The sequence below is a fragment of the Cebus imitator genome, unplaced genomic scaffold (assembly GCF_001604975.1).
Source record: "Cebus imitator isolate Cc_AM_T3 unplaced genomic scaffold, Cebus_imitator-1.0 Scaffold50, whole genome shotgun sequence".
Lineage (NCBI taxonomy): Eukaryota > Metazoa > Chordata > Mammalia > Primates > Cebidae > Cebus > Cebus imitator.
In genome coordinates, this window is record NW_016107365.1 from 7,073,939 (window position 1) to 7,085,488 (window position 11,550).

Genomic DNA, 11,550 nt, shown 5'->3' on the forward strand with positions numbered 1-11,550 from the left:
AGAATAAAACATGGAAAGGCCAGGCATGGTAGCGCAAGCCTATAATCCCAGCACTTTGGGAGGCAGAGGTGGAAGGACTGCTTGAGACCAGGAGCTCAAGACCAGACTGGGCAACATAGCAAGATCTCATATCTACAAAAATTTAAAAATTAATCGAGCATGGCAGCAGGTGCCTGTGGTTCCAGTTACCCAGGAGGCTCAGGCAAGAGGATCACTTGAGCCCATGAGTTAGATGCTGCAGTAAGCCATGTTCATGCCACTGTACTTCAGCCTGGGTGACAGAGTGAGATCCTGTTTAAAAAAAAAAAAAAAGAAAAGAAAAGAAAAACCTTTGTGACTTTAAATTTAAACATTTTATCTCAAAAGCTCAATCCATAAAAGAAAAATTTGATAAACTGTACTACATTGAAAATTAACACTTCCGTTCTTAAAAAGACACTGTTAAGAAAATAAAAAATAAGCCATAGACTGGGGGTAATATTTGCAAATTATGTATGTGATAAAGGACTTGGCTCCAGAATATATAAGAACGCTGAAAACTTAATAAAATTCCAGTTCTGGGTGAGATAGGATAAATACAAATTACCCTTTCTTTCCAATTGAACACAACTATAAGCCTTGAACAAAATAGATGATGTAACTCTTTGAGGACTCTGAAAAAGGTGAACTGGGGAAAAATACCAGAATTCAAATTATCAACATGTCAGCATTTCTTTATCCTTCAGTAACTTCCCCAGCCTGAATGCAGTGCAACCTGAAATCTGGAAAGGAGCACTGTGGTTCAGAGACAGGTGTAGGAACCTTCTATTTGTGGCTGGAACTGCAGAAAAGTCAACTCCTAAAGCTTAGAGAGACTGCAGGAATCCTCTGGGGTCTTTTCCTCTCATTTTTATCCATTCTCTCATGCCTTGGATTCCAAGATATCCCACAGCAATGGTGGCAGCTGTTATAGTGGCTACCAACAGGAGACTGCAAGAGCCAAAACTCTAAGGGAAGGGAGACTTCCTCTCCATTTCAGGGAGCTCATGCTGCAGAAGAGTAGATCTAAACTCAGACCTGTTTTTTCCCATCTTTCTACCCTTTCACTGACTGGCACCAGAGGTGGAGAAATTATGAAAGTGGGTGGTTTCCCCATCATTCTCAGCAAACTGACAGAAGAGCAGAAGATCAAACACCGCATGTTCTCACTCATAGGCGGGTGTTGAACAATGAGAACACATGGACACAGGGAGAGGAGCACTACACACTGGGGTCAGTTGGGGGGAAATAGGGGAGGGATGGTGGGGGGTGGGAAGCTGGGGAGAGATAGCAAGGGGAGAAATGCCAGATGTAGGTGATGGGGAGGAAGGCAGCAAATCACACTGCCACGTGTGTTCCTGTGCAACAATTTTGCATGTTCTTCACATGTACCCCAAAACCTTAAAATGCAATAAAACAAATAAATGGGAGAAAAAAAAAAAAAGGAAAGTGGGTGGTTTCCAAAAAGGGAATCTTCAAGGAACCAGAAAGTAACAGAGAGATAGTGGAAATCAAAGAGTTCAGGAAAGCAACCCCAATTAGTTTTATATGAGCATCTAGGCTCACCTTCCTTATCTTCATATGCATGGCTTTTACCCTAATTAGTGTACCAAAGACTTTGAAAACTGAGCTAATAGAATTCTGCCCAGGTCCAAGACTAATTACTAAATGGGACAAATACAGATGACACTGTAAAGGTATTAGAGCTGAACAGACGTTGGAGCCACAGCTCACAGAAGGTGAGTTAAAACTTGTCCCTAAGCTAGTCAGGTTTATTGCTTGTTAAAAGAAAAATACCAACAGTCTCCATAGGACTTAACACCAAGTTTCATAGTGTCATATTCCAAAGGTCCAAGAGTATAAGCCCAAATTACTTGGCGTATGGAGAAACACGAAAGTCTCAACTCACATGGAAAAACACAATCAACAGTTGCTAATGACAAAATTATACAGATGTTAGATGTTACCTGACAAAGACTTTAAAACATGTTATAAAAATGCTCGCATAGCAATTGTAAACACTCTTGAAACAAACATTAAAACAGAATGTATCAGCAAAGAAATAGAATTAACCAAATGGAAATTTTTAACATACAATAACCAAAATTTAAAACTCACTGGATGAACTAATAGCAGAATGGAGATGACAGAGGCAAGAGTCAGTGAACTTAAATGGAGAAAATCAATAAAACCAAAAGCTGGGTGAAAAGCTGGGTGTTTAAAAAAAAATCAATGAAATTAATAAGCCTCTAGCAAGACTGACAAAGAAAAAAAAAGATAAAAATTAGCAGTGTAAGGAATAAAGGCAGGGATATTACTGTAGCCCCACAGACATGAAAAGGGTAATAAGAGAGTATTATCAACAACCCTACACACAAAAATTTAACAACTGATAAAATGGAGCAATTTCTCAAATATTACAAATTACCAAAATCTGTTCAAGCTCAAATAGGAAATCTAAGTAGTCCCATAACCATTTACAAAATTAAATTCATAGTTTAAAATGTTCTTAAAAAGATATCTTAAAGTTCAGACAGCAAATCATAATGAAAATTCCAGCAAGATTTCTTGTAGATAGACAAGCTGTTTCTAATATGTATAAGGAAGAGGAGATGAACTAGAATGTTCTGTGAGACATCACATTAAAAACCAAGTAAGATACTAAAAACTTTAACCTTGTAGTCCGTGCTCTCAAGAAACATATTTTAAACTTTAGGATAACATTGAGTAAATACTTGCATTTTAAGAACAACTGAAGTGTAACAGATGAGCACATGCAAATTTGTAATGAGTAAACTGAAGGAGTAAGTTCTAAGGAGATCTGGCTTAAAAATAATTATCAAATTGGGAGGCTGAGGTGGGTGGATCACGAGGTCAGAAGTTCAAGACCAGCCTGGCCAAGATGGTGAAACCCCATCTCTACTAAAAACTACAAAAATTAGCCAGGCGTGGTGGCAGTCACCTATAATCCCATCTTCTCAAGAGGCTGAGGCAGGAGAATCACTTGAACCCAGGTGGCAGAGGTTGCAATGAGCCAAGATCATGCCACTGCACTCCAGCCTGGGTGACAGAGTGAGACCCCACCTCAAAAAAAAAAAAAAAGAAAAATCATCATCATCAGAGTTCTGAAGATTGGTTGCATAAGAATGTGGGCGTATTTAAAACAACTAATCTGTACACTTAAACATTGAAAAGATGTTAAATTTTATGTATATATTTTACCAAAATTAAAAATAAAACAAATACACTACCTCATTCATTCTCAGCACCAATACTGCTTCCAGAGGCAACCACGTTCAAGGCTATAGCTGCTTCTTTGTAGCTTGCCTTTATATTTCTGAAAATATGCAATACTGCTATCTTTTATACTTGTTTTCTCATGTCATCATTTTGCAATCTTTGCTTTCTTATGTTAGATGAGCACTAACACTAAAAGCCTTCCTTACCAAGTCCTCACGTGAAACCTTCCTCACCTCATCTCCTACCTATATCGCCAGTGTTCCTTTTCACCATACTCTCAAAATAGGTATAACAAATTTTTTGTTAGTCAATATTCACTATTTACAGTGTTATGGCTGTAATATTAGATGGAAAATGTTATTCACTCTTCAGTCAAATATAGTGGTAGAATTCCATTTCTTCTTCATGATATGACTAGGTATGGATCTCTTTGTTTATTCTACTTAGAGTTTATTATGTATCTTTACTGCATAATGTTTTTTTTATGAAATTTGGGAAGTTTAAGCCATTATTCCTTCAAATAAATTTTCTGCTCCTTCCTTTCTTCTCCATTTGGAACTCCTACTGCACATATGTTGATGTGCTTAACAGTGTCTCACATTTCTCTGAGATTCTGTCCAGTTTTCTTCATTCTTCTTTCTCTTTGCTCATTGGCTTGTATAACCTCTATCAATCTGTTGTCAAGATACTGATTCTTTCAGCCAGTTCAAATCTACTGAGCCTCTCCAGTAAATTTTTAATTTTGGTTATTTTACTGTTTGACTTCAAATTTCGATTGGTTCTTTTATAAAAATTTCTCTGTTTTCTTTTCTTTTTTTTTTTTTTTTTTTTTTTTTTTTTTTTTTTTTTTTTTTTTTTGGAGACAGGGTCTTACTTACTCTGTCACTCAGGCTGGAGTATACTACTGCAGTACTGGAGTGTACTGCAGCCTCAACCCCCCAGGTTCAAGTGAATCTCCACCTCACTTCCCAGGTAGCTGGGACCGCAGGCACACAGCACCATGCCCAGCTAATTTTTTGTAGTGACGGGGTTTCTCCATGTTGCCCAGACTGATCTCGAACTCCTGGGCTTAAGTGATTGACCTGCTTGGGTCTCCCAAAGTGCTGGGATGACAGGCATGAGCCACCACATCTGGCCCTTTTATTAAAATGTCTATGTTTTTATTGGTATTCTCTATTTGATTAGATGTCATCAAAGCATCTTTTACTTCTGTACACATGGTTTTAGTTCTTACATATTTATAATGATTGTTTTGAGTTCTCTGTCTATTAAATCCAAGATCTAGACCCTCTCACAGGCAATTCTGTTGCCTGCTTTTTCTTCTTTTGTATGGGTCACACTTTCCTGTTTCATTGCTTGTGTCATGATTATTTGTTGCAGTTGAAAATTGAACTTTTTGGTAATATGTTGTTTGACACTAGATACTTACTTCCTCCCTTCTCTGGAGCTTGTTTTTGTTGTTGTTTTCTTGTGTACTTAGTAGCTTGGCTAAACTATTTTAGTGGTCTGTTTCTCTCACCTGATAGTGTGAAGCTTCTGTTCTCATCACAGGGTGCAGCCTGGGGCATGGGACAGTCATCCTGGAATGACTGATCTTAGCAGGGCTCTCCTTGTTTATCTGATTTCTCTTTTAAACCTTATGTCCCTTTTTTGGTCTCTACTAATTGCTGGCTGATTGTTTTTTACAATGTCCTGTGGTATAAATGGTTCTGTGGAGTAATCCAATTAAATTCTGGCAGGGATAGTTTTTGAGGCTAGTGTTTGAGGTTTGTCCTGTCCCCAGGAGAACTCTTCTTAACTATCCCTTTCTCTGTTTCTCACTGATGAACTAGCCGGCCTATGAGTTAGCTTATTGCTCTCAATATAATCTTTCAATCAGCCTGACCTATAATAGAAAATAACCAGTTTAATTTTATTGCTGGAGACATCAAGACTTCTGACTTGCTGCTTTTACTTGAACTGGTTATTTTCTAGGTCTGATACACTGTAGCTGTCACCCTGGGGGTTTCCTTGCCATCCTCCTGAGAATTCCCTAGAATGCCCCTTTGAATTCCTGAAATGAAGGGGTCCCAGCAATTACATTCCTAAGTGTATAACCAAAGAAACAAAAACATGTATCTACACAGAAACTTGTACATATATGTTTATAGCAGCATTGTCCATAATACTCAAAAGGGGAAAGAACTCAATTTGATAAGGAAAATGTGGTATAACCATACTATAGAATATTAGGCCATAAAAAGGAATACAGTACTGACACTTGCTGCAACATGGATGAACATTGAAAATGTTATGCAAAGTGAAAGAAGGCAGTCACATAAGACCATATGGTATGATTCCATTCATATGAAAGTCCAGAATAGGGAAATCTACTGAGACAGAAAGTGGATTAGTGGTGCTTAGGAGTGGGGAAAGGGGTAACAGGGCAATGGCAGCTAAAAGATATAAGGTTTCTTCTTGAGGTGATGAAAACCTAAAATTGACTATGGTAATAGTTTCACATATCTTTAAATATATTAAAAACCATTAAATTATATACTTTAAATGGGTATTTTATATGATATGTGGTTTATATCTCAACAATGCTGATTTTAAAGTTCAGGCCATTAAGATATTCACTGGCAACCTGAAGTTGTCATCGAATGTTACAACTCTACCAGTATATGAGACTAACTCTTTAACAGAACCTCTTGAGAAACTTCCCCTCACATCTATTGGCCAAGTTTGGATCCCCTTCCCCTTTACTAAACCAATCACTAGTATGGAACTGAGATCACCAGGTTTAGTCTTTTTTCACACTGCTGATAAAGACATAACTGAAACTGGGCAATTTACAAAAGAAAAAGGTTTATTGGACTTACAGTTCCACATCGCTGGGGAGGCCTCACAATCATAGAGGAAGACAAGGAGGAGCAAGTCACATCTTAGGTGGATGGCAGCAGGCAAAGAGAGTATGTGCAGAGAAACTCCCACTTTTAGAACCATCAGATCTCATGAGACCCATTCGCTATCACAAGAACAGCACGAGAAAGAGCCGGCCACAGATTCAGTCATCTCCCACAAGGCTTCTCCCACAACACATGGGAATTATGGGAACTACAAGATGAGATTTGCGTGGGGACATGGAGCCAGACCATATCGCCAGGATTACAGCAGATTAATCATGACTTAACCAATTAGGAAATGAGTGATTACATAAATAAAATTGTGGTTCTGCCTTACAAGAAGGAAGGAGGAGTGGCTATTGGGTGGGTCAGCAATAGTGTCTGCTATACACTTGCTTAGTGTTTTCAAGTTTCCATCCCTTTCCACTATCTTAATTTTTCTTCACACAACCACCCTATGAAGTTAACAGGAAACATAGCTACATTTTTGAGATGATGAAACTGAGTCTCAAAAATGTAAAGTACTTTAGCCATGTACACTGCCTGTTAAGTAATAGAGCTAAGACTTGGACTTAGGTTTTTCTGACTCCAAATTCAATTTTTAAAATTAGAATTTTAAAAATGCCCTACAAATATAATTTCTATTAACAAGTTATTACTTAACATAATTTTTAGAACTCTGCACTGAAAGATTCTCCAGATCACAAATCTTATTTAAAGCTCTATCTTACTTTCTCCTCTAACAAATACAACCAGTTCATTCTCTCCAGTTGACCTCTTTTCAATGCAGGCCACTACACCAATAGATTATACTGTGCTCTTATTCAAATAACTGTTTTGCTAAGGATTATGCATTCCTACTAGTGAGTTTGTTGTAGATTTCATGGAATTAAGCAGAATGCAGTAGAATTTTGAATTGATTTATCTGTCTTTATCTCTAATGGCTTTTCATTCATAATTATAGTATTTGTAATGAGTGCATTTGTGATGACAGAAATCCACCGTAACATATTCCATTGTCTGAATTAGCTTCAGACCCTTATTTAATGACTTATTAATCAACCACAGTCAGCCAACAGTGTATCACATTAAATCTGTGAACAACACAAGGAAAGAATTTCTTTTTCCTCTCTATGTAACCCGTGGAACAATATTTAACAATATGAATCTGTTCGAACATCCATCCACAGTTCTATCACATCTGCAGTTCTATTAGTAAAGGTCGGCCTAGGTTCGTTCACTGTCAGCAGCCAGAAAGGTGCAAGAATAGATTAGTTTAATTGTTTTATTGTTACTATCACTATGACTATTTAGAATGCCGGTACATAAGATTTCCAAGATACTAAATCTCCATTTAGGTTACCAAGAAGCATTAGGTAAGTTTGGATTCTTACCGAGAGCCACCCTAATTATTAATACTACAGATGAGCACATCTAAGACACTTCATAAATCAGTAATGGGTAATGTATATTATAATTACTTTACCACCTATTCCACTTCTACCATCCTTAGAATTTAAGCAGTTAATCAATGAATATAATATCCCACTGGGCATTCATAGCCAGTATCTATAGATACAGAACAACAATATTATGCCTTTATCTAGACAAAGTATGAAAACGCTAAAATAAATGTATAATTTTGTTAGCTTACTTGTTTATGGAGAGCAAGGATTCTCAACTTTGCTGCTCACTGGAATCACCTGGGGAGAGCATTACAAAATATTCATGCCTGGATTCTACCCAGAAGCGAACAGAATTGGCATAGGGAGCAGCGTGGACACGGATTTTTAAGTTTCCCAGATGATCACAAAGCTAAGTAAAGCCATGGCCTATAATTATATGGGGTGAGTGACAGAAAGAGAAAGAGAAAAAGATAGAGAGCGAGGGTGAGTGCGCATGCTGGGGGCAGTCGGAAGGAGAAGGTTAAAAATTAAAAATCTTTGGACATAAAATTTGTCAGGTGAGACCTCAAATTTCCTGGTAGGAAAATGATGTTTAAAACTCTGAACAGTGAAATCAAATTAATGTATAAATGCATTATTTTATTTGGTACTCACATATTTTATTCTTCTTACAAGTAAGTTAAACCTTGCTTCAAGTACTAAGGATTCAAAGATGCCTTTCTCTTAGGGAGTCTTAAGTAGCAATGGAAATTTTCTGATTAAGACAGAATGAAAAGGCTTATCATTTTTCCTACCTGACTGAAAGCTAAAACCTTAATTAAAATAATTATTATTGTATTCCACAGGTGCTAAAATTACTTAATTGGCATATTTTGAACATGTTTGGTTTTGTTTCACCTTCATATTATTGGGGTAAACTATATGGCACATGTACTTTTTAATTATTGTATTTCTGTACATCGTTTCTTCCGTTAACCTCTGTTTAATGAAATTTTGTAAAGATTTCTGAGCCTAATTCATAGATTTTAGTGTCTTATTACTGCTAGGCACTCTGTATATCTGTGAACCTGCCAGTGAAACTTGAATTCTTCAGTGGCATGGCCTTTCTTATTGTTGCTAGTGGTCAGCATTCACTAGATAACTAAATTAGCTCTTAAACTGAAAAAGAAAAATCTATAATGTGTCCTCTTTCTAGGGTAGAAAATAACTGCAGAAGAATTCACAACAGTCTAGATACATTGCCATAGCCACAGATCCTGTCTTTTTTCTAATTTGCAAAGGGTTTCCTTGGGAACTCAATTACTATTCCTCATTCATCTGTCTGCCTCCTTCCTCCTTGCATTCAGGGAAAGTAGAAAAGTTACTTTCCACACAATACTAGACATGACATGAAGTTGCCAAGATTTTTCTAAACCACTCCTTTAAAAGGGCTAATATGCCTTTTTTCTTCATAAAAATTTAAACATGTTTTAACAGAACAATTTCTAAAAACAGTTAATCATTTCCACATAGTATTTGCCAGCTTTTAAGTCTTCTTTTTAAATGTTCATGATCCCAACTTATTTTTTTAGCTCCCTTGACTACAGAAGACCCTCTGAATGATAACAAACAAACAACAAAAAAAAACTTTCTGCTCCACGTTTCAACTTGAAGTAGCCACATTCTAATGTCCACAGAGGGCTTTTCTTAGTCAATGACTGCATAATCGAACATTTATTTTTCTTCTTCTGCTTTACAAAAAATTTTCATTCTTTTCTTCTTTGTACTCTGAGTCAAAGCCTCCCTACATGTGTTATGCTGATCGTTTTATTTGTTACTCAAACAGAAAAACAGCATTTCTTTAAAACATTTTTCATACAAGTAATTATAGCACACTATACAAAATTAGGGAACTATGTCGGGGGAAGTCACCTAAAATTGTACCACCTTTTAAATCATTCTTAGCATTTTGATGTATTCCCACCAGTCTTTTTTTTCTGTACATCTATATCGACATATAATCATATTGCAGATTCATTTTTGTACTATGTGTTTTCCAGTTACCATAGCCTAGACATTTTCTATGTTAATGTATAGCGTTCATATCCATTTTTCTTTTTAACTTCTTTCCATTCTTTAAGTCTTAGGGCAAAGGTCTCACCTTTAATGAACAATGCCTGTCTTAACATCTCAGACTAGATCAGGTTCTCTTTGTATTTGCTTTTATAGAATCATGTTTCTTTCCTAGATAGCAATAACCGTAAGTGTAATTATTGCATCATCTGTGTTCCCCACAAGGGTATAAGGTCTATGAGAACCAAGACAATGCCTACCTACTTTTGCTTATCATTATGTAACCTGAACAAACCCTGAAACATAGTAGACACTAATATTTGACAAATAGAGTAATGGTCACTTAATGACAGGGATATGTATGAGAAATGTGTCGTCAGGTGATTTTTGTCATGGTGCCATTGTTGAGGGTATTTACACAACCCAGATGGTATAGTCTAGTACACACCTAGGCTATACGGTCTAGCCCATTGCTCCTAGTCTACAAATCCATATGGCACGTCACTCTATACTATAGGCAATTGTAACACAATGCTAAGTATTTGTGTATCTAAACATAGAAAAGGTACAGTTAAGATACAGTATGAAAGATAAAAAAAGAAAAGGGTCTACTTGTATTGGGCACTTACGATGAATGTAGCCTGAAGGACTAGACATTGCTCTGGGTGAGTCAGTAAGTGAGAGGTGAGTGAATGTGAAGGCCTAGGACGTTATTGTACGCTACTATAGACTTTACAAACACTGTATACTTAGGTTACACTAAATTTAATTTTTTTTCTTTTGGCGCTTCAGGCGGAAGACAGCAGCGTCCAGTTCCAGCCTCCTCTGGGAGCGGGCAGTTGGTGACCCTGCGCTGACCCGCACCCCTCTGTCCCGAGCCCGCGCGTCCTCAGTAGGTGCCCAGACGGACTGAAGCCATGGCCATTCTTTTTACTGTTGTTGCCAGGGGGCCCGCTATCCTCACCAAATATGCTTGGTGTGGAGGAAACTTCCTGGAGGTGACAGAGCAGAATCTGGCTAAGATACCTTCTGAAAATAACAAACTACTCACATGGCAATTATTTGTTTCATCACATCTGCCAAGACAGGATTGTATATCTTTGTATCATGGATGATGATTTTGAACGTTCCCGAGACTTTAATTTCCTGAATGAGATAAAGAAGAGGTTCCAGACTACTTATGGTTCAAGAGCACAGACAGCACTTCCATATGCCATGGATAGTGAGTTCTCAAGTGTCTGGGCTGCACAGCTGAAGCATCACTCTGAGAATAAGGGCCTAGGCAAAGTGACGGAGACTCAAGCGCAAGTGGATGAACTGAAAGGAATCATGGTCAGAAACGTAGATCTGATAGCTCAGCGAGGAGAAAGATTGGAATTATTGACAAAACAGAAAATCTCATGGATTCTTCTGTCACCTTCAAAACTACTAGCAGAAATCTTGCCCGAGCCATGTGTATGAAGAACCTCAAGCTCACTATCATCATTATCATCATATCAATTGTGTTCATCTATATCATTGGTTCACCTCTCTGTGGTGGATTTACATGGCCAAGCTGTGTGAAGAAATAAGAAGGAAAAAGTTAACATTAACTAAGGATATGAGAGAACAAGGAGTTAAAAGCAATCCTTGTGATTCAAGCCCTTCACATACTGACAGATGGTATCTGCCAGTCTCTTCAAACCTCTTCTCACTTTTTAAAATCTTGTTCTATGCCTCCAGGTTTATCTTTGTCTAATTAACCAGTTTATTCCCTCAAACTTCAGATTGAACCATTCATTACAGCAGTAGCCTTAAAAAAGGCTTTTGTTTATTTCTTTGATTTGTTAACTAGTGTCATCCATTTAAAGAAACATTTTTGTTTTTAATTGTACAATGCTGTCACCACTAGTCTTATGAATGATCTACTAAAACTGTGGAGAAACTTTGTCTGTGCACACAAAAGTATT

At 37.3% G+C, this 11,550-nt stretch overlaps 1 pseudogene; it reads left to right on the forward strand.

Moving 5' to 3' along the window:
• Nucleotides 1-10,389: 10,389 nt before the first annotated feature.
• LOC108303748 lies at nt 10,390-11,320 on the forward strand (annotated as a pseudogene).
• The last annotated feature ends 230 nt before the right edge of the window (nt 11,321-11,550 follow it).